This window comes from Chinchilla lanigera, unplaced genomic scaffold, assembly GCF_000276665.1.
Source record: "Chinchilla lanigera isolate Chin_1 unplaced genomic scaffold, ChiLan1.0 scaffold00019, whole genome shotgun sequence".
NCBI classification, from domain to species: domain Eukaryota; kingdom Metazoa; phylum Chordata; class Mammalia; order Rodentia; family Chinchillidae; genus Chinchilla; species Chinchilla lanigera.
In genome coordinates this window covers 29,636,426-29,663,589 of record NW_004955420.1, presented here as the reverse complement: position 1 = coordinate 29,663,589, position 27,164 = coordinate 29,636,426, and the positions used below count along the sequence as shown (strand labels likewise).

Sequence of the window (27,164 nt, the reverse complement as noted above, 5' to 3'; positions counted from 1 at the left end):
ACAAGCCCAGCTTGAGAACAAGTATTGCTTTTCTTTGAAAGAGGCAGGCTGTAAATATCACTGTTCTTGGGGGCCGTCAGCTTGGTTAGAAAGACGAACAGAAGTGGCCAGGGTCACATTAGACCAGTTGTGGTGTTTAGTAAACTTTATGGACTTCAGAGTTTGAGTTTAATATAATGTTTAAACGTCATGAGATCTTATTCTTCCTGTGTGTTTCTTTTCCTTTGGCTATTAAAATCATTCTTAGCTCTTGAGCCGTGTAAAAGTAGGGGGTAGGCCTGTTTTGGTCTGGGGTAGGAGTCACGGTCTGCTGACCCTGCCTCTGCCTCCATCAGAACGCTTCCCTCATGGCCTGGGAAGAGGCTGTCACCATCTCTTTAGTCGCTGTGATGTTTTTTCTTTTTAAGCAACTTCGTTTTGGTATAATTTACATGCCGTATGATGAACCCATTTTGACTGTACAATTCAGTGAATCCCAGTAATGTTATAGAATTGTGCTGTCATCACCCAGTCCAGTTCAGAATATTTACCTTGTCCTCAAAAGAGGCCTTGGGACCATTTGCGTTGAGTCTCCCCCGCACGCCCCCCCCAGCTCTGGGCAACCACTGACCTCCTCCTTCTTTGCTCTATGGATTTATCTTTCCTGGACATTTGACATATACAGAATCATATACTGGGTCATCTGCACTTGGCTTCTTTCATTTCCATAGTTCTTGAGTTCATTCATGTGTAGCATAAGTCATTTATTCTCTTTCATTGCTGTGTGGTATCCTATCGTATGGGTATGCCTCATTTTTAATCCATTTACTGAGTGGATTATTTCCACTTTTTAGCTCCTGCTAATAATACTGCTGTGAGAAAATTCCTTTCTATTCCTAGATTGTTGAGGGCTTCTATCATGAATAAATGCAATATTTTGTAAAATGCTTTTTCTGAGTCTACTGAAATATGGTTTTGTTCCTAATATGGTGTATTGCACCAGTTGATTTACAGACATTATAAACTGCACTTAATCATGGCATGTAATTCTTTTTCTGGGTTCCTGGATTTGGTTTGTGGTATTTGTTGAGGATTTCTTGTCTGCCTTCATGAGCGGTTACGGTTTTCTTTAATAATGACATATTTGTGTAGCTTTGGTGTGAAGGTAGTAACTGGCCTTGTAGAATGAGCTGGGCCGTGTGAATTCTTCCACACACCATTATCTGGGTGTGCCTTCATTTCTGCAGGATAGTTTTGCTGGATATGGAATTTTTGGCTGAGTATTGAATTCTTGGCTGGGGGAGGGCCTGGGGGACCTTCCAGCCTCCCGTGCAGCCTTCCAGGGACACAGGGGGATTATTTATCGCTGTCTCCTGGTTATGTTTCTGACTTGTCCTGTAGGGTCACAGCGCAAGGCTCTTTTACCTCTTTGCTGTGGAGTTGCTATGGGCTTTGACAGCACTGGGCAGCACTGGGCTTGCTGTGTGGTGCTCAGGTCAGATCGGCTTCCTGTGGCAGCAAAACCACAAGCTTCCACTTGTTGGGTTGGTAGGAGAATGGCAGCAGCTCCCCACTTTGATACCACCGGCTCCCACAGAGCTTCAGCAGTTTTAGTTGACCAAATTTTCAGTTTATGATTCGCCATTCGTCTAGGCCCAGAGTTTTGAAGTCATTGGTTGACCCTTCCATCTCTAGCAGCTTATGGAAAACCAGTTTTTCTCCTTGTTACTGTCAGTAAAGTATGTGGTAAGGTTATTGGCTCAAGAATGGACTGTACTTGTGGTACTCCAAAGTGCTCTCAAAACAGCAAGCAAGCGTGTGTGGAGCGGGCATTTGAGCGTTAAACAACTGAGTGTGGCTGAATACTGAGTCAGCACCGTGGACGGAGCACCTGGCAGCAGAGCTGTGACTCCCTCTGCAGTTTTCCTGCTGTAGGAGCTGTGCCTCCCCACACACCATCCACGTCCACGTTCCCATCAGCCACGCACTGTGGGAACCGAACCGAGCGCTTATGATGCCTGGGACAGAAACGGTAGGGAAGAGACAGAGGAGCTGGCCTCTGCTCTCTGGGCTGCCACGCAACACCTGCCCCCACCGCCGGGCAGGCGTCCTGGCTGGGCCAGTGGACAGCAGGCGAGGCGGGGACTTGGGGTTCCATCCCTGGCTGGCCGGGGAGGGTCGGAAGAGCCACCAGCTTTAGAAACCAGTGGAGAGCGAAGCCCGTGGTCCCTGCCCAGCACAGTGCCCGCCATGGTGCCTGCTCGGCATCTCGCTGCCCCGACCTCTGCGTCTCCCCAAGGACCCCGCATGGAAGTGCTTGCTGAGCACTTCCTTCTTCCTGGGACTGGCTTGTAAAATCACAAGCCCAGGTAAGAAGCGGTGGTTTAAGTTTGCCTAAGGAGGCATAGTTTATTAATAGCAGGCAGAAAACTGATGACTACAAGAGCTTTCTTCTTCCTTTGTTCCCTAGTCATAGCACTTACAATTTCCTCTTCCTCTAGAAAGCAGAACTTTAAGAAACCCATGTAGCTTTAAAAGGAACATTATTATATAAAGACAGCATTAGCTGTCATGGTGGTACAAGCTGTGTTTGCAGCTACTCAGAAGGCTGAGGCAGGAGGATTCCAAGTGTGGGACCAGCCTGGCAAATTTTCTGAGACCCTGTCTCAGAATTTTTAAAAAGGGTAGGGGTTTGGCATGGAGCTTGATGGTAGAGTGGGAGGCCTTATGTTCAGTTCCTCAGTACTGAGGGGAAAAAGCTCTGTCCCCACAGCTAAACTAGTAGGACTGGCTTACAAATCAGAGCAGTGCCATTGGCATCACTTAGAGTTGGCCAAGTTACAGAGTAGAGGCATGGGGTGTGCTGGGTGTCCATGTGGTGGGCCTGCACTCGGGAAGGAGGCCAGGAGGCTTTGCCTCTGCATGGCCACCCCAGGCGGGGGCTGAGAGGGAGCACTTCTGAGGGAGCGGGGCGCACGCTGGACCTCCCTTCTGAACACTGAGCCCGCTGTCCCCGTGCGGGGTTTGCTGAGTGGACAGGAAGCTCTGGGAGGAGAAGTGTGACTCGTGGCGCTGTGTGTGCGTGGCCGCTCTGTGGAGGGCTTTGCAGCCTCCCCGCCCAGTCTCCGCTCCTCATTCGCATCTGAGCACACGGACATCTCCTTCACTCCCGTTGGAATCCAACTGTTTGTCTGGCAGACCCATTCAAGCTGAGTTCTGGACGGAAATCTGGTTTCAAAAACGCGTCTCAGAGCTCTGTGTCCAGGTTGCAGTCAAGGGCCGTGTTTCCTGCACATGTCCTGCAGGCGGATTTCCTGGGGTTTTTCCTCCGAAGATGCAGACTTGGATGCCTGTGATGGACGGGAGGTGGTAATGGCAGACCATGCCCGCGCCCCAGGATGCCTGCCCTCTCAGTTCTGCCTCAGTCCTGGCTGCAGGAAGGGTTTGAGGCCGTTGACTGCTGGGCCCCAGCTTGACAGTGAGAGGCAGAGGAGAGTGGGACAAGGAGCAGGCGCTGCCCTGGCCCCCAGGACCCTCCCATGTTAGCTCCGCCGCAGGGCAGGTCTGGCGGGGTGAGGACTGCCCTCCTCGCCCTGGCCGCCCTCTCTGAAGACCCTGGAACTGGAATTTGGAGGAAGCTTTGTGTTTCTGACTGAGATGTCTAACGTCCGTCACAGACAGGTCGCAGCGCCCTCTCTCTCACGCCAGCTCCCGGAACAAGACGCATCCTCCTGTCCTGCCGGGAGCTGTCGGGTCTGCCTGCCTGTCTCTGTTAGGACTGTGTGGTCAGCGCAGGGGGCACTGAAAGGAAGTGGAAGGAGCAGCAGGGTTACAATCACCGTGTGAGACGCTCTTTCCTGAGCAGCAGCCAAAGGCCTTTCCTGAGGGATTTCCCGAGGCCGGTCAAGAGCAGGGTGGTGAGTGCGTGACTTACACTCCTGGTGTCTATCCCAGCCCCTCCAGGTTCACACTGCGGACCCACTATCTGCTGTGTGACCTTGGAGAGGGGCTTAATTTCTCAGAGCTTCAGTTTGCCCCTGTGTCAAGCACTTATAATAATGCCACCTGTTTCGGGGTTGTTATGTGGGTCAAGGGACATTGAAAGCTCGGGCATCACCTGACACTTGGTAACCCTTCAGGAAATGCCAGTGGTTCTTGTGTCTAAACCTGTTGCTGTTGTGTTAAAACTCTGCCTTTTCAACAGAAACGAAGTGACTATCAGAAAGAATGAATTGCCTGGCAATAATCTGGAGGTGGGCAGCGCCCCGGGGCAGAGCTGGCCACCTGTCCTTTGGACTGCAGCTTTGTTGCTGGCCCAGGGAAGGGATGCAGATGGAGGCCAGCAAGGTGCACCCTGTGTGCAGATCCTCCGGGGCCGAGCGGGGTGATGGCCTACACAGGGGTTCGAGGCACTAGTGCTGTACCTCTGCAGGAGTTCTGGCCCAGAGCTCCCCCCGGGGCTTTCCCAGCCTCAGATGAGGGGCAGCAGCATCCCCTGTCTTGGGGAGCTGAGGCCTTCCAAGGCTGAGTGTGGACCTGACAGAGCGTCACTGTGCAGAAAGATGGAAGAGAGCCTGCCAGCTCTTTTGTGCCAGGGTGGCAGAGAATGTAATGAGAGAGCGGTGACGAAAAGATTAGAGAGCGGGGAGGAGCTGTAGTGATGCACACTGTCTGACTTCACAGCACTATGACTCAATTTCATGAGCTGCCTTCAGCAGGTAAGAACACTGAGGTCGTAAGAGTGCTGCACCGGGAATTTCCCTTCCCCACAGTGTTAGGGTCATCAAGGAGGATTTATAGCTATAGTCCTCAGAGGGCTTTAGGAGTAACCTACCGCAGTAACAAAAATAAATAAAAATAAAAACCAAACAGATTGGCTGTAGAAAAACAGAAGTTTACTAGCAGGCATGTGCGGTGTGTACATGGGAGACCCCCAGGAACCAGCAGTTGGCAAGAGCTGGCTTTGAATAAGCATCCAGCATCTTCGACAAAGACAGTAAGGTGTAGGCATGCGACAGAAAGAGGGAAAGGACTTTGAGCCTCAGCACCGCAGCTCTCGGCAAGACCGCGAAGATCGAGGCTGGTGGCAAAGCTCGCTCACACGGGCCGCAAGGGCGTCAGCAGGCCCACGAGGCCAGTGTTGTCCTTGGGGTGACGTCTGCTCTCCTGGCAGGGAGGGCGAGGGGACGCCGTCAATCTTTGTAAATTCATGTCCTGACTCTAGGCATGTGAGGAGGCGGAGAGCATTTGTGCTCCTGTTCCTTTTGGTTTGCCCGCAGCTCAGCAGTCCTGTGGCAAAGCAGCACGTTTGGAGTGGTGCATCCTGGCCTCCACAGACAGAGTGGAGAGGACAGGTGGTAAACGTGTGGATAGTACACTGCTGTGTTCTGTTTATGACTCGGAGCACGCGTCACTAGAAAGCCAGTGAAAACATCTTAAAACTTACTCCCGGTGAGCTTGGAGGCATCTGTTGTCTGTGCACAAAGGAAACCTGTCCTTCCAGGTCCCGAGGACATTGCGGCAGCGCACTGACCTTGAATGGGATTCGCTCCATTCCCTGTGACGAGCACCGGCGCTGGCTGCAGGGATGAGACGCTGGCTGTGACTCCGCCATGTGCAGTTTGTCACGTTATACCTATGGATGATCCCTGCAGCGCCTGTTGACCACAAGCCTGTCTCGAATGCTAATAAATACATGCTTTCCACGTCCTACGGCAAAGCAGCACTGGCATGTACAACCCTCCGAGCATAAAATGCCAGTGAAAATGTAACTGACAGCTGTGATGCTTTGCCATTCCTAAGCATTAATTACCCTAAAGCACAGTATCCAGTATGTGCATTTCTGTGACTGCGAGCTAAAAAATGTTGGCAGAATGTGAAACTTCAATTACTTTCTACAATATCCTCTATTCACATGAGCAAGACTTAATGACTCACAAAGACAATTTGGAATAAATACAGATATTCACCCTGAAATTTTCTCTTTTGATGGCAATAATTATTAACAGTGCTGGTTTCTGCTCCAAGGTAGTAATTTTTGGCAGTTCAGTTCTTATTCAGAGTGTACTGAAGGTTGGGTTAGGACTAGTATCTCTGTTCTTCCCAGCATGCAATTATTTGTACATTAATTTAGCTTTTTTATTGGGTGAAAACAGCACTGTATCAGCAGAGGGACATGATTTTAAAGTATTAGTGGCAGAAAATAATTTCACCATGGAGTTAAACTTTAACTACTGTGCCACTGAGTCATTTAGAAATTGTAAATGCTTGCTTTCTTATGTCTGTGGAACACCTGCTGCGTTCCATGGTCCAGGCAGCGAGCCCTGCTCGAGACCCGCAGGGCAGCCTGCATTTGTTAGCAGAGGTCTCCAGCCTCGTCACCACAGGGCTCTAGGATGTAGAATCACCATTCCCCGACCTCCCGGTGTGGCTGGGGTCCCAGACTCGGGACCCTGTTGCCTTGATGCAGGCTTCTCGGGTCCCCCTGAGTTGAGAGAGAGGTGTCGTGCCATATCTGTGAGGTTAGCAGTGGCAGTCCTCGTCCTCAGGTGTAAAAACAGAGACCCAGACACACTATCCTTTCTGTCAGTGTCTGTCATTGGAGAGTGTGTTTGGCCTAGATGCGGGTGTTGTACAGTGTGACCAGCAGGTAGCATGTCAGGGTCAGATGGGAAGGCTGTTAGCGGTGATTGTGGTAAGAGGTGTGTCCATCTTGGGAGGAGGTGGGTGTTCCGCCTGTCCTGTCTGCCTGCTGTGATGTGCCCTGGGCCATGCAGAGGGAGCGACAGCCTCCCAGAGTCAGTGGGTGTTGTCTGTCACTGTCAGAATGACTGCAGACGGTGTGTCCCACATGGATCACAGTTCCTCCCTGCTGTATATCTGTGTTGACACGAACAGACGTCTTGGGAACTGGGCACAGCCTGGCCATGTGCTGAGTGGCATCAGGACTTGTTGGAGCTCTTCAGGAAATTAGTGCAGACACCAGCTTGATTGGACCCTTGATCTGAGTCTGGTGCCCACGTCTTCAGGCGGGCAGTTCCGTCATCTTGCTGAAGCCACTGCCTTGAGAGGAAGCACCCACTGAACTCTGTTAATTTCTTAGGCAGTCTCCGGAGAGCCCTCACCCCTGTCACCTAGATCCTTGGCTTCCTTATGCTCTCTGCTGTGCATTTTCCCCTTTTCTACCTGCCCCAGCAAAGGCGAGAGAAGGCATTCAACAGGAGGAAGTGACATGAGGGGCTGTGGCGGCTCTGCCTTACCAGTGAGGGTAGCTGGAGACTCGATAGCCATGCGAGGCGGAGCCCTGATGCTCTTCAGCCTGCAGAGGTCTGTGACATGCTGCAGCCCAGTTTTTAATGAGTTTGTTCCTGTTATGATTTACGGTGTTCCAGACGGGTCAGAGAAAGCACTTTGTGCACATATTCTGCTGGGGTGCGGACATTCCATGGCCTGGCATTTACTAGGAAACGTTCAAACACCAAGTAAACTGGCGATTGATTATGTTTTCAAATGGACATGGCCACCATATAATTATATTGTCACCTTTTTCACCATCACTGTTGTAATAAACATAAGCCAGTGGGTGTTACAGCACCGGGTGTCAGCTAGATGCCGTTGGTGCCCAGGAGCTGTGTCAGCCTGGAGTTTGCACTTGGACGTGGAGGCAGAAATGAGTCCCAGAGTAGGAGAATCACCGAAGTCAGTGCTGCATGGCTCGAACGCTGCATGGGCAGAAGAGGCAGAGCCTGAGGCGAGAATTCGGTGACACACTTTACCACAGCCATGCTGCCCCAGCCAGGAGAGGCCAGGTCAGGTTGGGGCCTGGGCAGGAAGGACACAGGCTCAGGTGGATGGAGTTGTGCCTTTGCACACATTAATTAGGCAGCGTCTGGTTAGGATGAGCGGGCCTGGCTGCCGGACAGAGGGACTTCCATTTGACCAAGGAGGAGGGAACACCTGCAGAGAGACTGGGGCATCGTGTGGCCGGGGGCATTCAAGTGCCATCAACAGCTCGTGACCAAGTGGAGGACCCAGCACAGTGTCAGAGCCTGCATTCAGAATGGGCCCAAAGGCCGGGATCCAGCGTCCCCTCGGACTGCGTGTTGTAGCTGCCACTCACCCTAGTCCTGGCCAGACCTTAGCCCTGTCGTGCTGCATGCAGTGTGTCTGGGACCTGCCTCGCATTCCAGCAGCGCATGCTGAGGCCCCAGGTTGCTGTCTCACCTTTTCGTTCAAAAGATCTGTGACTTCCAAGAGGAGTCAAAACCAGAGACAGGAAGTAGAGTAGTGGCCCCCAGGGCCAGGAGGAAGGAACGCAGGGCATTGCTACTTAGTGGACACTGTTTCCGGCCATGAGTGGTGGGGATGGCTGCACACCCTCGTGACGTGCGTGTACCGCTGACCTGCATACTCACACGTGCTGCAGGAGGTGGGTGACGTGCCCATCGAATGACAAGTGCAAAAAGGTGAAGCGGTGCCTCGAACTGGGCTTGACGTTACAGCGCGACAGGAGATGACCTTTCTGCCTCTGGAGCAATCTTCCTTTGTCAGACATTACTGCCCCCATCTCAAGTAGGCCCGGAGATGAAGATAAAGAGCAGAGAGAGGCTCTCTGAGGTCATGGTTTTTAAATTTCACACAAAGGATCATCAGGTAGGTGGGAGCTTGTGTCTGGGCTTGGTTCACACACTTCTGCCTGCCTTTCTCTCTGAGTCAGGTAGGTCTGTGACATCTCCGCTGTCTGGGTTCTTTCACATACCCTCTCAGTCCCTCTTATTGTCTGATAGCTGTTATTTTCTTCTCTATTCATTCTTCACCGGAGTTCTAGTTTATTTCTACATTGCAAATCAAATACGGCCACCGAAATACCACGTGTCTGGCCTAGCTTGGTGCTGGGTGCGCTCCTCACTCTTCTCAGTGTTGGCGTCCTGGAGCCCAGCAGCCATCTGTGGGAACAACATGATCTTCCCTTCGATGTTCTGAGTCATTTCCACCGCTGTGCCTCTGCTAGACCTGCGATGCTGCTGAGCGCCTGAGCAGACCGCTGTATTGACAGGTCCCTTCCACTGCGGGGAGATAGTGCCTGTCAGAACAGCACGGGGCTGGGTGAGCACTGCGAGTTAGAAGAGGTCGGTGGGACTTGGAGGACCTACTGTGTGCTGTGTGCTGGCCAGAGGGCATCTCCAGCACACAGCAGGAGTTTGAGGAACAGGAGGAAGTTGAATGAGAGCAGCCTGGCCGGATGGGAGACCCAGAAACAGAACACAGGCTTGAAGGGCTCCAAACGCTCAGCAGGGGAATGGACCCGCAAACTCGGGGCTGTGGCGCACAGTGGTTGCCTCTGTCTCCTCATAGTAAACGAGGGCTGTGTCTGCCGACTGGCATCCAGAGTCAGGTGAACTGGTTCCTGGAGATGCCGACAAGACGCAGACGCAGCACGATTAGAGCCGCCAGGAGACACAGACAGAGCACACAGCGCTCGGCTGGGCCGAGAGTGTGGGTGGGTGAGCTCATGTGAGAGAGCTGAGGAGAGCCGGTGACTGCGTCCAAGAGAGTTTCGTTGGTCTGCTCATCCTCCCACAGTCTGCGTGGGCAGAGCCATATGCTTTCACGTGGGATGGGAAATTGGACCGCTGTACAGAGGACTGGGCCCTGATATTGCTTGACATTTTTGTTCATGGAATTGCCAGTTTTTACCAAAGGAAATTATCAAAGGAACACTTACTAGTTACTGTTAGACATTATTTACAAATGCTTCTTGGCTTTGCTTGTGTGAAATAACAATAATCTCTAATCAGCCTGTTTCACAAGCCCAGGGCCTGCCAAGCCTCTGGGGAACTGTGCGAAATATTTTCATGACAAATTTAGTAATTTTTTCATGACAAATATTTTCATGATATAATTTTATAAAAATTATAAGAAATATTTTTTCATGATAAATATTTTCATGACAAATTTAGTAATTTCAACATTATAAAATAACTAACAGAAACCAATAGCCAATAAATATTGTTAATCTCATGCATTGTACAGAAGAGATGCCTTTACAGGAGAAGAGATACACTCTAGAGATAATTTTTTGTCACTGGTACCAGAATCATGATTTTAACTTTTGGGCCTGGTTTCCCCTGAAAATGGACTCTTGGAAGCACTTACAGTTTCTGGGGCAAAAATAGATCACATAGCAGGGGCAGAACCTGCTGTGGGACTGTTTACCCAGAAATGACACTCAGGGAAGGGGAGACGTCACCCACATACAAACTCCACAAGTGTCAGTCCTCTAGATTAATACTCCTGATGTGTCAAAGAAAAAATAGCATTTATTGTGGTGGTGGATGGTTATTCAATGTTTGACCAGAGATTGGAAGTATTTGAAATCTAAAGCAGTCATAGAAACTTACTTCTTCAGAAATCTTTTTGAAATTTTACTTTCGATGAGGCTTAATCCATAACCAAATACCATGGCCAAATATAAACCTGAAATACAGGTTTTAGATATTTGAAAAGCTGGGCCTGGATTACATGTTAGCCTTTGTGTGATCCAGTTCCTTTACCCTTGCCAGCACCCGGGCAGCATATGGGACACTGAGGTAAGCATCAGATCTGGAAAACGGGGATAGAACCTCAATAGAAGAAAGTAAATACAGGCCAGAATAGAGGATAAAGGTGATACTGGTTTGCTTGGTCAAAACTGTCTCCTCTGGGTGTCAAGTGTATGTGTATGTAGGTAGGTTTTATATATACATATGCATCTTTGCTGTATAATTAATTTAAGTCCCAGTGTTTGAATACTATGAGTTCTAATTAGAAATTTCACCGTCACGCATTGCCAGGTCTGACTGTCCTCCCACATCCCTCTGGCCCTGCTGATTTGAGTCCCTGACCCTGCCTGCCTCACCTGAGCACCATGGTCCTCTGTCTGGCTGCCAGTTCATCCAGCAGACAGCCGGCGGCCTCCCACTGGGCTGGGTGCAGGGTAGGGCAGTGGCTCTGCCCTCGCAGAATTGAGAAGGCAACTGCAAGTGAAAATGTGAATAGCTGAACTGCAGAGGCATTAGCGATAGACTGCAATAAGGTCCAGGAAGGAAATAAACAGAGCTCCAAGGCGGGCATGAGGGACGGGTCACTGTTATGGTTTGTGTCTGGGTGTCCCCCCAAAGCCTCATGTGGTCATGGGGCAGGCTTTTAGAGTTTGATTGATTATGGGTGTGAGAGCTACACCCATCCTGGGGTGGATAGTTTGCATATGTAAGGGAGAGGAAGAGGCTGCTTGAGGCCATTCCTCCCTTGTGTGTGCTTGTTGCTTTTGCTGTGTTCTGCTGCCATGAGCTGTAGCCCTCTGCCATGTGCCACTCTGCCTTGTAACCTGCCAAGTATGGACTGAAACCTCCACAAACTGTAAGCGAAATAAACCTTTCCTTCCTTAATTTTGGGCATCAAGTTGTTTGTCCCAGCAACAAGAGAAAAGTAACCGAGATAGTCATCTTTGCTAGAAAGTCCTCGAAGATGCTAACATTTATGCCACTCGATTTCCCGATATAAACATGCCCATGAAACTTTAATTTGGGATTAGAGTCCAGGAATGAGACCTCCTGTGATCAGAGTCCAGGTCCCTCCTGAGACCTCCTCCACTGGTAATCTTCCCCGTGAGCCTGAAAACGATAGGATCTGCCATATTTTCCTGCGTCGCTCTGGTGCTCAGGGGAAGCGTTAAGATCTCCTCCTTGCTGGCATCTCTGCAGCAGGTGCCCTGAGCACAGTGAGGGTTGTGAGCAGAGCAGGGCAGAGGAGGTGGACCAGGGGAGGCTCGCAGGCCCCGGGCGAGGTCCTGGGCGGGGGGGCTGCAGAGGAGGCTCCTCGTGTGAGGTGTGCTGCGACACACACCCACGCGTACACACGCCCGCCGGGCACGAGTCTTGGCGAAGTCAGCGTCACGCGCCGAGGGTGGGTGGGAGTCGGGCGTGTGTGAGGACGTGCGGCTCTGCTCTCCCGGCGTCTGTTTTCCTGTCTGTAAAGCGAATCCAGCTCATCATTTAGAGTGGGAAGTTCTGGGGAACGCGGTCTGCAAGGTGGGAGCGGCGCTGTGAGGGTTTCGAGCCGTCGTTGTGGCCAGTGAGGCTGCAGAAAGGTGAAGAACTGAAGCGCTGAGCTCGCAGGTGTCTGCTTATCGTCGTCCTTCTGCCATCGGTCTACCCAGCCTCATTTCCATTTCTGCGGGCAGGGCGCCCTCTGGTGGGCATGCAGTAAATGGTATTGAGAGGAACCGGTCATTCTGGCTTCCCAGGGACAGCCTCAGCCAGCTCCTGACGTCCTCCAGAGCAAAGGCACAGCCGCTGTCCTCAGGACACAACTGTCCCTTGGAAGCTGGGTGGAAACAGAGACCTGCGCTGGTCTTCCCGTTTCCTGACAGAGGGCTCAGAATTCAGAGGGGAAGTGAGCTACCTGCCGACCTCGGATGGAGAGCGGATTCCCATCCCCTGGGCCGACTCACACCCAGAGCTGCTGTGTGCCAGGTCACCAGATGGGCAAGGGGACTCCCTTCCCAAGACGGCTCCCACTTGCTCCTTCCCATTTGCTCCCAACCATCCCTGGCCCCCTGGGCTGGTCTCTGGCTGTGCCCTGCCCAGCAGGGAGAGCCCCTGTGTCCCCTCCGCCTCTGCTCCTCCTCCCAGCCGGCTCTCTGGTCACTATCTTGCAATGACCGCCTGGTTTAAATCCATCTAGTATTACTGCTGCGGTACTGGGGACTGAGCTCAGACTCTCCAGCTGAGCTGCACCCCCTGTCCTTTTAAATCTTTAATTTCAAGGCAGGGTCCTGCTGAGCAGCCCCGGCCAGGCTGGCCCTCCTGGCTCTCCTGCCTCAGCCTCCCTTCGCAGTGCTGCAGGCCCCACCCTGGCCCTCAGGTCCCCTGCTGTGCCGGCCTCTCGTGCCCGGCCCTCTCACTCCTCTGCTGCCGGCTCCCACACCACGAGGATGCTCAGTGCCCCGAGCCTGGCCGTGGCTCCTTCCTTGCCAGTAGTCTGTGCCTGGGGCAGTGAGTCCAGTGGGCCCAGGAAGTGTTTGTGGGGTGAATTCACCTTCAGGGTGAGTTTGTCCCCGTGGGCAAGGGCCACGCAGTCCAGCGGACGCACAGCTCTCTGAGGGCTGGGGAGAGAGGATCGACGCCCTGGGCTCCTGCAGACCGAGGGCTGCTGCTCCACACTGCCCACTGCGCCATGCCAGGGCTTAGTCCCCTCCTGCTGTCCCCAGGGCCCCAGGGCCTACAAGCCCAGGCCTCCTCACCCCACACCCTCCCCACCTGCCCACCTGTGCCCAGCAGCAGGCCTCTGTCCCCCTCCCTTCTTGAGAGTCACTGTCACCAGCTTGCGCTGCAGACCAAGCTCATGGCCACCTGTCTCTTGGAGGCCCACCTGCGTCCACGTGCACCACACGCCACCATCCATCCCAGGCGTCCCCACCCTGAGCCGCACCCTCTTTCAGGAACATCTGACCACCAGGTCACAGCTGCAGCTGCCCCCTGGGCTGCGACCCTCCCACTCCACAGTGGTGACACATCCTATGGGGACCCTGCCTGCTCCCCTAGGCCTGGTCCTCTGCTCTCTGCCCGCAGTCCCTCCAGTCCCCGCCACCCTCAGCAAGGCTCGGCCCCAAACTCCTGGCCCTGAGCATCCCACTCCTGGCCGCCACACCCCGCCTTGTGGTGGCCTCGCTGCGGAGATCCTTCGTCTCAGGCACATTTGCCTGCCGAGGACTCCCTTGCTCACACCCGTCCTGCATAGCTTGGACTGTGACCCAGTGGGACCCTCGCTCCTGTGCGTCTTTGTGAGCTCGGTGCAGTCCGGTGCAGGCCTGCGGGGTGTGCTGAGCACATGGCTCCTGCTTGTGTTCCGGAGGCTGGGCGGTGCGGGCGTGAGCGGTCAGCACCCCTGGTGCTCCTGGGTGCATCTCCCAGTTGGAGGGAGGAGAGAGGGAGGGAGCAGAGCTGCTCCTCATCCTTCACGAGGAGCCCACTCCCACAGCGAGGCCCCTGACACTCATGAAAGCAGAGACCATGTGGCCTGGCCACCTCGAGGCCCCTGCTCATAGGTTGCAGGGTGACCCCAGGTCCACACCTGCTCGGTAGGTTCACACTGAAGCTGCAGCGCTCCATCTCCTCCAGCTCTTGACACACCAGCTCCTGCTGGGCCCAGCCGCCCTTGGCCCTTGTCTGCATCCAAGTGGCCGAGCATGGACAGAGGACTCCGAACTGACCAGAGCCTCACGGGCCAGGGCCCTGCCGGCGACCCCTCCATTCTGCACCCACTGCCCACCCGCGCCTCTCTGCCAGCCTCCTTCCTGCCGCGCGCCTTGCTCTCAGCCAGCCAGACCTCTGCTGCACTCACTGGGAAAGTGCAGGGGTCCTTGAGAGGATCAGGAGCACAGCGAGTGCTGCTGCCAGCGCCACCCAGCGGGGACGCGAGCTCCTGCGTGCTCATCGCCGCTCACTGGTTGGACCAGGGACTTCCGCCGCTTCCTCGACGCCAAAGTGACCATGAAGAGGAAACGGTTTTAAACCGCTTAGGACACCACAATCAAAGACGCTGAGGAAAGGACTCCAGAGCTGCTGCACAAAGTGGCCAGAACAATGGGAGCGTGTTCTAAGCGAGGGGGGAGATTCTGACAATTAGCAGCAGTGTCTTTTTACGTTTTTAAAACTTTAAACCCACACCATACTTTTCAGTCCTACCTCTTAAAAGCAGTTGGAAGCAGCCACCTTGTCTTTCCTCCCTGAGCCTCCGGCTGTCCTCCCATGCAGAGCAGCTAATGCTGTCACACGTGGGCAGTGGTGACCAGTCCAGGCAGGCGCCATGACCCTCCCTGCCCCAGGGCCCGGAGGATGGGTGCAGCCGTGGGACTCCCTGCGCTCTGAGCCGGCCCTTCTTGGCCCGCAGAGATGCTCAGCCCTCAGTTACTTCTCCACCATGATTTCGGTTAAATCGCAACATTATTTTAACTCACATCTGCTGCTAACGTCCCTCTAAGTGGGAAATGATGTAAAGCATGAACTCTTCTTTTAGAAAGTGGAGTCCCGAAGCACAGATCCTGTCGTGTAAAAGGTCCTGAACATGTAGACTAATAAATATTATAAATAAATGCTTATGCCTGGAGGTATTGTCACCATAAGGACGGTTCCTGATGTTTCCCGAAGTTCCTGGTGACACCAGTCACTGCTGGAGCAGCACAACTCCTCCACGTCGGGCTGACTATGTCTTGAGTTCTGCGTCAGCCCATGCTGCTGCTGGTGACATCGCTTTCATCACCGTCTCGTGTCCAGAGCTGTGCCTGATGGCGTCACAGGAAGACACTTATCAGACCTGTGCTGTCATAGCCGTGCCCCCCAAGGGCCCTGATGAGCTGATCCTCAGATATAGGGAAAAGAGGATACAAAGGCCACATGGCAAGGCTCCAAGCTGGAGCCACTTCTTGGTGGTTCCTTCTGGCCAGCCCTGTGACTGGTGGGCAGCAGAGGTGGCTGTAGAGAGGAGCCTGGGCCAGGGGTGGGGGCAGTGCTGAGGAAGCCATGGTGGACTCTGGGCAGAGCAAGGGGAAGGACCTGGGTTCCTGGCTCCGCAGGCCAGTGGATGATGACACCACCGTTGGCAGCTGCTCTGCACAGGGTAGGGATGCATCCAGGATCCGCCATACTCCTTGTTCAGGCGCTTACAGTGGATTCCCCAGAGAAACCACCTGCCGGCTGTGTGTGTGCACGTGTACATGTGTGCGTGCATGTGTATGTGTGTAGGGTGAATTTATGTTAAAGAACTGGCTCACATAATTATGGAGCTTGAAGGAATCCTTTTCCTGGACCCCGCCCCTGCTTCTAGGTAGCTGTCTATCTTCTGCTTTTTCCTCCTTACAAATCAAGTGTCTTCGCTCATTTAAAAAAATTATGGATATTGGTAAATCCGAAGTCTGCTGAGTGACAAGAGGCCAAGTGACCAGAGGCTAGAGACCCAGGGGCAGCTGTGATTCTGCCCATGGACGTCTGCTGGCAGAATTCCCACCACCAGGGGGAGCTGTGTTTTTCTTAGAGGCCTTCAACTGATCAGATGAGACCCCTCACCACAAAGAGAAATATGCTTTACTCAGAGCCTGAATGTTAAGCTTACCTTTAAAAAATTGACAATATCCACACTTGTCTAACCAGACATGCAGGTACTGAGGTGTCACCAACTAAACGCACAAAAGCCCCATGTACACGTCTGGCTCCCCTGGCCCCTACGCTGCCCTCCACAAAGAGCCGAGTGGCCTGGTCCGGAACATGGCCCCCCGCTCTCTTCTCTGCACCTGGAGTATCAAATGGCACCAGGCAGCATCTCCATATGTTTATTTAATAAACAGCCACATAAATTATGTAGGATCCACTTATATCAGCAAAAGATAGAAATTTTAACAAGCTGTGGATTTATGTATTCAGCCTGCATCTTAAAACAATGGATAGATTTACTCTTTAGGACATACTGTCAACATATTCTAAAAATAAAAACATGTAATTACAGCCCGTGGGCTAGGGCTGCTCTGCTCCCCACCAGCCTGACCGGGCTGAGTCCCACGGTGGCCCTGGAGGCGTGACACGAGGAGGACTCACACTGCTGCCATGTGAGATGACAGTACAGAGCCGGCTCAGACCAGGGGAGTGGGGCTGGGACAGGCAGGGGCAGGTGCTCTCAGGGGGCAATCACGAGGACCCCGGGGGCTTCACGCCCCCGGAGCCCTGTGTTCCAAGGCCGGAATATGCCCTTGGCCCAGCAGCCCCAAAAGGGGCAGAAACGGGAGGAGTTCCGGGCTCTGTGTCCCTCCTGCCTCTTCTCATGCCCCGTGCACCGTGCAACCTCAGGAACATGGCAGCTCGGTCTTGAGAGCAGGCAGCAGGGGAGAGGGGCAGTGACGGCGGCTCGGCACGGGCACTGAAGAGAAGGTTGGGGCCGCAGCCTTGCCAGGTGGGGCCCTGAGAAGCCCCCTGAGGAGCAGCCTGGGGTGCCAGTCTTCAGACAGCAGGGCCGCCGCCCAAGGCAGGCACAGTTCCTTCTTGACGATGCCACTAGCCCAGTGCTAAACGGGGTTCATCACACACCTGTGGGCACCACCTCACCCACCGCCCCAGAGCCCTTGGTCTGCTCGCCAGCTTTGCGGGGACAAACACCGGAGATCACTGACTTTGAGCTGGGAGCTGTGTCCCTCAGGCTCCTGAAGAGGAGGGTACGAAGGTGGGCGGGCAGAGCAGACCCCCTTGTTCTCAGTGGGTCTGCTAAATTTAAAAATGCATTGCAGTAAAAGCCACATTGCCACGAACCCTCTCAGAACCCTGCGCTGGCCTCACTGGTCTGGGCCTGCGGTGAGGCAGACGCATCGCAGTGCAGCACGCCTGGAGCAAAGCAGCTCATCCCATGGCAGACCGGACACAAGGGAGGAGAGAGGCAGAGGAGGCCAGAGTCCCCACGCCCGCTCCAGAGGCACAGACCCCGTGACCCACCCTCCTCCTGCCACCCCGCTGCCTGAAGTTCCTGCCACCACCCTCAGTGCCGCAGCCTGCGGCCCACACCTGTAACACCTGAGCCACAGGGGCCGTTTTGGCTCCAGCATCGATTCTCCAGCAGCACTACGGGCCTTCCCAGCGGCCAGAGAAACAGAGGATGGAGTGCAGCAACGTCAGACCTGCACTTCACAAAACGCCTTCTCCTCCCAGGGAGGATGAGTCTGGGGAGGGGTCGTCCTGGGAGCTCGGAGAGCGGACACCAGATGAGAAGGTTCAGGCCACGTGTGCAGCAAGATCAAGGAGGGCAGGGAGTGGCACTGGCCACCCCAGAGCACAGAGCCAGGGGTTCCAGGAACGCTGCTGAGGGTGGAGAGAGAGCAGTGCCAAGGTTGGGGCCACCAGGATGCACGGGAGCTGCTGAGAAGCATGGCAGAAGGCAGCAGCAGGTGCCCCTCTGGCTCCCTGGGCCCAGCGGGAACAGGAAGGGGAGGAGCCCTTGCTCCCAGACGGTTAGCAAGAGTCACAGAGGTGACTGGCCAGTGACCTGTCTTCCAGGGGGTGACAAGCCCTTGTCACTCATGAGTCTGCCCAGGCCCTGCCGCGCTGTGACCGAGCTCTCTGCAGCCAGGCCGCACCACTGTGGAGAGGGGTGCAGTGTCCTCCTTGGGTCCTTGCTGTGTAAGGAGCCAGTTGGTGCAGACGGAGCTGGAGACAGGAAAGCAGAGGTTCTGGGCCACCAGATAGGAGACGGCCAGTCCCACTCCGACTTTAGAAGTTCTTTCAGGCAAAAAAAAAAAAACCTCCAGCAAGTAAGTACACAAAATGAAGAACCTCAGCGTCAAGATGTGCAGAAGCAGTGACTTTCAATCTAGAGAGAAGAAACCAGTCTTAAAATGAAACCTTCAGCCGACTCTCAGTGTGGAAAACGTAAGGAGTGGTAGAATTTACTTCGTACGTTCAGCTGTGTTTCTGCTTACAAGTTTCATCACCTAAACAGTAAGCAAGTGTGTGTCGAGCGTCAGTACCTGAAATCAGGGCACACAGACGTGGCCTTTAGTGGTGTTAATGCCCAGCTCCCTGCCGTCAGTATTCCTCCTTCGGCTGCACACCATGGGTGTCTGAGGAGGCACAGAGAAGCAGCCGCACGGGTCGCAGCTCACCACCAGGACAGCTGTGCTCCTCGGCACCGTGCGGACACCGGGCTGCTTGCCCCCAAATCTGCCCGCTCTATGTGGTGCAGGGCCCCCAGCTAAACTTGGCCCGGAATGGTAAAACTCGGTGCGTGCCATGCTTGAGAGTGTGTGTGGATTTCTGTTGCAACTTTACAAATTGTTAAGTGCTTTAAATCTGCAACAGGGCTGGGGCTGTCACTCAGGTGCAGCACCTGCCCTGCATGTGGGAGCTCCTGGGTTTGATCCCTTAGACCTCAGAAAAGGAGGGTTAAGCAAAAATGAAACAAAACCCCATTGTTATGGAATCCCTGGAGACTGAAGTCCACCAAACTGTCTCCTGTTGCTGCTTTGTGCTTCCATTTGCGGCCACCTTCATGGGGACCCTGGTGGACCCTGCCGTGGGGTGTGAAGGCTAGGGCGGGCACTGGGGAGGAGAAGCAGATTGTAGGATCCTCATTCCCATCTGAAACTCCTTTGGGATCAGAGCCTGGGTCCTCGCCCAGCAGTCGTGGTGTGAAAAAGGAAGTTCGGCGTGCCTTCTGTGGGCTCCTTGGCAGTGCCTACGGGAGGACAGGACGCCAGGCAGGGCCTGGACGCCAGCACAGGCCCCTGCTGTGAGCTGTGACGCAGTAAGCTTCCCAACTGCTCCACGCCAGGGCTCCTGAGGAAGCTTCCTGTGGTGTTTTCGGGCGGGTGGGCACGCATGCGCATGGGAGCCGGCCTGACAAGCACGTGTAAATTCTCCGTCTTCCTCATCTCCTCTGGTTCGTATTCCAAGCACAGCTCCTGTTCCTTTGGCCCCAGTGCTGGCAGCACTGAAATCTCTTGATGAAACAGAAGCATCAGATTTATTCATAAGCGCAGCTGCCTTTTCATAAAGAGGGTGCAGACCTCTCTCCCGGGCAATTGGTGGGTGCGGATGTCTGAACAGGCATCTAAGGAGCTGGTTTGGGCTTGCTTTCCTGTAAAGCTGTGATGATTGAAGGTGTTTGTTTAATTAAATACATCTTTTGCCATTTTTGCACACATGAGAAAAATTACAAGTGATTTGTAAACATTTCCAAAATTCCCGATATCAAAATACTGTCTCAAAAGGCTCCTCTGGTATCATTTATTTAAACTTTATCCCTGTGCCAAAGAAACATTCAAAACAAACATTCTGAATGTGAAGCAGTCTGCACAGTTTGCCCAGTAGCCGAGGTTTTAAGCCTCTCCGAGCCCTGCTCTGCATCTGTTCTTCCCTGCAAGCACCCAGGCATCAGCAGAAGATCCTGGGGTCCCCAGCATGGACAGGGACTCTCATTACAATGCCAGGAAGGGCACAAAGTGGTGACAGCTGGAGTGTGCCAGAGTCTGCCTGGGCCTGGGGCTGTCCCTCCTCAGGACTCTCCCTCCGACCTCCTTGTCCCATGTGAGGGGCTCTGGATGTCTCCTCCCCAGGGGTCTTGCAGTTCGGTGCAGGAGACGCAGACCTTGCCTGGGCACACACGCTGCTTCAAACAGAAAGATTACCTAGAAATCCAGTTGGGCGCTTTATTGACAAACAAGAGATTGGCCACACTAGCCCTGAAGCACTGGGCTGGCATCTCTCTCTGCCACCCTGTGCCCAGGTAGAGCCCAGGGCTGGGACCTCGTGCTGGGCTGCTGCGTGGGACCTTGGCAGTGACGGGAGTCTGTCTGCAAAGCACGGCTGAAGAGGAAGAGAAACCACAGCTGAGCGGGTCCCTGTGGCTCCTCGTGAGGCTGGGCAGGCCTAAGTGACCTCCATGATGAGATGAGCTAAAGTTCTCCTGAGTCCATGCACTGGGTCAGCTCGGGGGGCACGGGTGCATGGAGGAAATCGGGCTGCAAAGAGCGGGCATCAGGTGAGGAGCTGGTTCCAGGCTGGTGAGGCTGCTGCATTGGACCCCCTGGCTCTTTATGGCCATCGCCAGGAGCAGGCACAGTGGCGGCAGCAGGGGAGGCATTAATCCAGTCTGCCTCTGCTGGTCCTGTCCCAGCTATCGGGCCCAAGAACACATCAGGGCCGAGCGCTGGTGGAGGAGGCTCCTGGGGCCCTGCACCTTCCAGGAGCAGACTTTGGAGCTGGGTTGGATGCCACGTGGGAGCACAGTGCAGACCTGGGAGCACCGAGCCAGGACAGAGGCAGGTGGTACCACCATCCGCGTGGCAATGAACAGAACATTTAAAGCAGAGCTCCGGTAACCTCCCACAACCTGCAGCTGCAGCCGCTGAGCCAACCATTGCCATCACGGTGTCTCTGGGCCCTGCCAGGAGCCCCCCGACCTTCGTGCTTCCTCCCCTCCTCCATGGGGTCCTCTGTTCTCCCGCTGCCCGCCGCTGTGCACCCGCCCTGACACCTGTGTCTTTGCCCAGGAGGACCCGGTGTGGGGGAAAGGCAGGGATATTGGTGACCCCAACACTGTGTGCATGTCTTAGTTTTTAACAAAGTTATAAAGTACGATATAGAACTTTAAAGACTAGGCCACTCCATGGTGTGTAGTAAGCCGAGTCCCACAGCCTTGAGGAAGGCACTGGTGGTGGCCCCACAGCAGTGAGACTGATGTAGACCTGGGGTCTTCATTGCCGAGCAATCTGCGACTGATCTTTGAGTTTGGTGACCTCATGATGCGAGTCCTAGGCCAGTGGCTGTGCGACAGATCCCGCAGACAGTGCTCACACCACCGATGAATGACACAGACACCAGCAGCCCAGGGCCTGGCTGCGTGGGCTTGCACCTGTTCCCCGGGCCTTTCAGCTGTCGGGGTGGAGGGGCGCTGTGCTGGGAAAGCATGAGGTTCTCCCCAAGTTCAAGCATGGGTGCACAGAGCTGCAGGATGGCTGATGCGTCTGGGGCACGGTGTGAGTACAGACAGCAAAGAACACGATCTAGATGGGAAGCACGTCACCTTGCTCCTGGCCCCTCCGCACTTTCCCTGTGCAGTGTTGGTGCCTGGGTGTGTGTTCAGGAACCTGGTGCACAGGGTCTTGCCCACTCCCTGCATCTGTCACACAGAGACAAGCTGCAGTCCTGAGGGTGTGTGGCATAGGACAGGACTCTGCCACGCCCAGGAGGGGTGTAGGGAGCTCAGGAGCCGCCTCCACTTCCCCAGGGGTGTGGTGGGGATCACACAGGTGGGCCTTCCATCAAGGCGAACACTACCCTTTTAGAAAAGTGGGCATAAGGCAAGAGAGACGCCCCCCCCCTTGTGCCGTGATGGAGGAGACGTTGAGAAGTAGAGCACAGTAAGATGGTTTTGAAGTGTGCATAGGTTCTACAGTAGTTTCCTTTCTGAACCTGACCTGGAGAAGGTAGTTCACTCACCAGTGGTGGGGAGACTGGGTAGGAGGACCCACCATGGAGCGACAGAGAGCTGTGTGCAAGGGGCAGTTAGTGGAAAATGAGTAGGATTTGGTGCAAAATTAAAAGCAGAAGTTTAAAAAAAAAGGAGAGGGTTGAGGATAACTCTTAAGATTCCAGAGGGGCTTCTGGACAGAAATTACGCTCTCTGGGGAAAAGGAAATAGAGTTTTAGAGATTTTGAGTCAGTTCCACTTGACATGGTGACCTGGAAAAGATGTTGGAAGTTACAAACCCAAAGAAAAACACCGAGGAAAAATCCTGGGCTGTCAGCTCTTAAAAGACAGCACTGATGACACACGTGGGTTACGACCCCGAAAGGGGACACAGAGGAGACAAGGTGAGGACTGAGGGACAGGCGGGAGGAAATGCTGGAATGAAGTCATCTGGAGAGACGCCACGCCAGCAGGAAAACACAGCAGTCAACAGCAGAGGTCTAGGAGGCCAAGAGGACTGGGGACTTTCAAAACCTCTGGCTGTGGCCGTGTGGGACTTGGACTCCCCAAAGACGTGGTGAGTCATGGCGGCATCAGAAAATGGAACCCCTCCACGTGCTCCACACACAGAGTGTTCAGGCTGGGAACTCGGGTGCAGAAGTGTTAGAAGAGCTAGAAAAGCAGCAGGGAGGGCCTGATGATTCCCAGCAGTCGGGATCCGAGGAGGCTGCTTCTTCCTGTTTCAGGCTGGAGGAGAAACATGGCTCCCACCTCCCTCCAGCTCAGCTCAGAGAGGCCTCCCATTGGCGGGGCCTACCAGCCTCACAGGCAGGGGAATCTGGGAAATGTAGTTTCCAAGCTTCTAGCCCCATCGGCTGCCCATGCCACACAGAGGAGACAGTGGAATGCGGGAAAGACACTTGGCCCTGGTGGTCAGCACTTGGAGGAGGGGAGGCTGGGAGAGAAGATGCTACGACCGTCATTGCTGTACGGTAGATGTTGCTATTTCTCCTTTTAAAGTTGAAGCTGTGTAACAGATTTTCACAGTCAGTAAAGGGTTCCATAGGTTCATCAGCTATTCACAGTTTTGTGACATTTTCTATGTTCTTTTTGAAGTGATTCATAAAGCTTTGGGGACAGCTTTCCTTTCTCTAAGATCACCATGGCCTGTGCCAGAATCGCCACGGAGGGAGCTGTGCTCAGGGGTAAGGGGTGGAGGAGGTGGGCCAGCTCCTGACCTGCACAGGAAGAAGTTCCTCCCTGCCCAGTGCCTCTCTGTCAGCCGGGCTCCTCACCGTCCCCACCCCCCCTCTGCTCCGGCAAGTCCCTCAGCCCTTCAGGGAGGAGCCTGGTCCTGTCTGTGCACTGCAGCTGACTTGGGAAGGTGGGAGTGCGATGGACCTCCCTGCTTTGCAGGGTTGTGAAGATAAACTGTGCAGATGGTGACAGTCAAGCTGTGCTTTGTGGGGCCCAGGGGCTCTGCAGAGGGGCTTGGCCCAAGCTGGGAAGCAGAGAGAGGTGGGCACAGTGGCGAGTGGGCATGGCGCTGGACAGCAGGCACAGGGTGAGCTGGGGCCACCAGCCACGTTGGGCGGAGTCTCCTCCAGGGGCCTGGGGACTTGGAATGCATCTTCCCTTGGAGGCCACAGTCCGTTGGTTTTTCTTTCTCGCTGCTCCTGGCCAAAGCCCGGGTTTATGATGAAGGCTGATATGTGCTGTCCTCAGCTGAGTCCGCAGATGGAGTCCCTGCTTTCTTGTGCTCCTCCTCTTTCCAGGAGAGACTTCTGGTGCCCTGGGGGTGTCTCTTTGGCTGCTGAGGAGCCCCCCTGCTCCGGGTCTGACCCCACGTCCTCCTGCCAGTGTCCCAGTGCCACTAAACGTCTGCTGTTTCCTCCAGGGCAGAGAGGAAGTATGGTGGGGATTCCTTAGTTTTACTATACAGAGCTTACTGTCTGCTTCTATTAACTTTGCTTATTTCTGGGGGTTCCACAGAAGTAATTTGTGTAACTTGCAACCCCTCTTCTGTGACTAAATTCCTCATCAGTTGTACACAGAGCATTCTCAATATAAACCATGCCTGTCTTCCTGGCTGCCTTCATGACCTCAGGATTTCCAGTTTCATTGTTCTTCTTACGTAGACATGGTAACCAGCAAAACGTTTCAAGATACAGAAAGCGTTATCACCATCCTCACCACATGCCCCTGGGAAACCAAACTACACCGAACGGCAAAGCTGGGTTTGTAAAACACTGCCTGGTGCTCCGGTACTGAGTGTTCTCCAGACCGTGCTTTCAGTCGCCTTCCCCAGCTGACTGGACTGCCATTCGGGGCCCATGTCCCAGAGCGTGGGCTTCGGCCGGTGTCCCCGTGGGTCGCAGTGGGCCCTCCCTGGGCACCTCAGGTGCACACTCGGCGGGTTGAGCTGAAATAACGCGAAGTCTGCGGCTCCCGTTCCCAGCTGCCTGCTGCACAGCTCAGGTACATCTCACTTTCACGGCCACACGGGTTTCAGGATGCACTGAATGCTCTTCTTTGACCAAAAACAAAAGGGAAACAAAGCAAAGAAAGAGTCTTAGTTACTTTTCTCTTATTGCTGAGACCAAATACCTGCTGCCCAGAACTAAGGCAGGAAAGGTTTATTCAGCTCACAGTTTGTGGAGGTTTCAGTCCATATCAGGTGGCTCCAAGGCAGGGTGGCGTGGTGAGGAGCAGCAGAGGACAGCAAAGAAACAAGAGTGAAGAGGGGGAGCAGGCTTCTCCTCCTCCCTTACGTTGTGACCAGCTGCCCAACCCTGGGGCGGGTGCAGCGCTCTCACATCTCCCTGCATCCTCTGGCACAGGCTCAGGGTGTTCACAGAGTGAGCCCCTGGCCCCTGCTGAGTCGAGCTGGAAGCCCTGTGACTGTTTCCTGAGGGGAGGGCATGAAAACAGGAGGTGCAGGTTTAATAAGCTGTCTTTGAAAAGCCCGCCCCCGTTACCACATGGGGCTTTGGGGGGACACCCAGACACAGCCAGGAAGAGAGGCCCAGGAAGGAGAGCGGGGTCACCTGTAGCTGCGAGCAGAGCCACACCAGGGCGTGGGACGCTGTGGCTCCAGGGCTGAGGGGACGGTGCCAGGTCCGGCCCAGCTGGTCTCGCACTGTGGCCCCGTGTGTGTCGTGGGCTTCAACATTCAGAGCACACATTTAAATGTATTCTCTTTTCTCACAAGCCCTCATGGCCTTGACTGGTTCTTACAGCATGCTGGGGATGCAGAGCGACTGCTGTAATTACCCAGGGGAGAATGATGTTACCATGACATGTGAAAAGCAAAACATGCTTTTAACTTATTAGGAATATTACCAATCTGTGAACGGGTCTGGCCCTCAGGACCTGGCTCTTAGAAGCATTTATAACGTCGCTAGAAAAAGCTTTCTATGATTGTTCCCACCTCCTCTTGCCTTGCTCGGGTCCTGAGGCTAGCCCACCTCCCGGGTCAGGAGTGACGCCTCCACACTGCCAAACCCAGGGCCACATCTTTGCCCTGAGGCAGGCGGCTGCCCCTCCGCTCTCCTGAAGCAGCCTCCTCCTTGAGTCCTTCTTCTCTTGGGCTCCAACCCTGCCTCCTGCCCCCGCCTGAGTCTGAACATTTGGAGCTTTCTGGGCTGTGCCCCCAGGGGAGAGGGGCTCATCTGCTCCGGAATTCATGAGGAGGTTCTTCAAGGTGCCGCCTTTCGGAGCTGCCAGGGCTGGGACTCAGGTGAGCCTGGGAACCCCGCACATCACTGAAGCACTCTCCTGCCCTCCTCGGTGTCTTCTCTCCATACACAGCTTCTTTTGGCCTGGTGACACAGCCAGAAACCTGGTTTGTTCAGACTCATTTTCTCCCCTCCCCTGCCCTCCCTCCTCTCCTCTCCTCCATCCTCTGTTCCTGTCCCGGCCTCTCCTCCCCCGTCTTCCACTCCACTCCAGTCCCCTCTGCCTCCCACTGCTCTCCCCCTCCCACTGCTCTCCCCCTCCCCTCCCTCCCCCTCCCCTCCCCCTACCCCATCTCTGGACCATCAGCAGGTGCAGCACACCTCGGCCTCAGCCCATCTCCCTGCTGCTCCAGAGCCCCCACTCTGGTCCAGCCTCAGCCATGATTGAGATGGCGACAACTCCTGTGCTTGGGTGGAAGGCCTGGCAGAAACCGGGCCTGCTCCTTCCCTTCTCACAGCCCTCAGTACCTTCTCCTTGCTCTTAGGATAAAATCTTCTTTCCAGGGCGCCTCGGCCTCCCGCATTTAATTAAACTCTGCCCTGCTGTCTTCCCCTGATCACTCCTTCCATCTCAGGGTTGCCTTGAGCGCCGCCCCTGAGTAGATGTCTCTCACCACCGCACCTGAAGGAAGCAGAGGGACTCTAACTCATAGCTATTTTGTTTCGCTTAGTTTTTCATCTTGTCATAGCAAGTGTTATAGCTCTTAGAAGGTGTTTACAGCTCCTAGCAAGTATTGTGGCAGACCAAGACCAACAAACTGAGCGGCACCCAGGGTTTAGGAGCAAGTGTTTGCTTTACTCACACGGACGGGCTTGGCTGGGGTCCTTTACCGAGGAGCCAAGCCCCCGGCTGTCAGAGAGCAGGATTTGTACAGGATTTACAACCAAGTGGGAGGTACCAGAAGAGAGCATTCACCATTAGATGACTGGACAGAAAGTTACAGTGAGTTTCACCTTTTTGCATGTAGCTGGGATAAGTGAGAGGTGCTGACTGGCCAGGAGAGTGACACTGAATTTCACCTTCTTCGAATACAACAAAAACAGGAACAAGAGGTTGCATCATTCTGGGGAAAACAGAAACTTAATGGAGAATGTAAGGCTTGGTGAAGGCCGCTGAAGGGCGGGGGCTCCTGTCTGGGAGCAAGTGTTTCTTCTGCTTGAATCTGAACCCCACCTCAGTACATAGTCTCATAAAGGGAGAGACTATCTTCTTTCCTTTACGCCCGGAACCTGGAACAGCAGGTGCCCTGTGGCTGAGGGCTGAATGAATGCTGGCTGGGCAGGGGCACTAGGGCCATGGAGTGGTGGCCCAGGGCTTGGCTCAGAGGTGCTGCTCTTTGGAAACCAGGCTGGAGGACAGCAGACACAGAGCACACATGCCAGCCCCTCTTGCCGCCCCTGGGACACAGCTGGTGCAGCATGACGCCCAGCCGCGGGAGCCTTGCGCTCAGCAGCACACAGACC

At 54.4% G+C, this 27,164-nt stretch overlaps 1 protein-coding gene across 2 annotated transcripts in view; it reads left to right on the top strand.

The window, feature by feature from the left end:
- Positions 1-27,164, top strand: part of Myrip (myosin VIIA and Rab interacting protein) — a 155,168-nt gene that overhangs the window by 34,057 nt on the left and 93,947 nt on the right. The window lies entirely within an intron of this gene.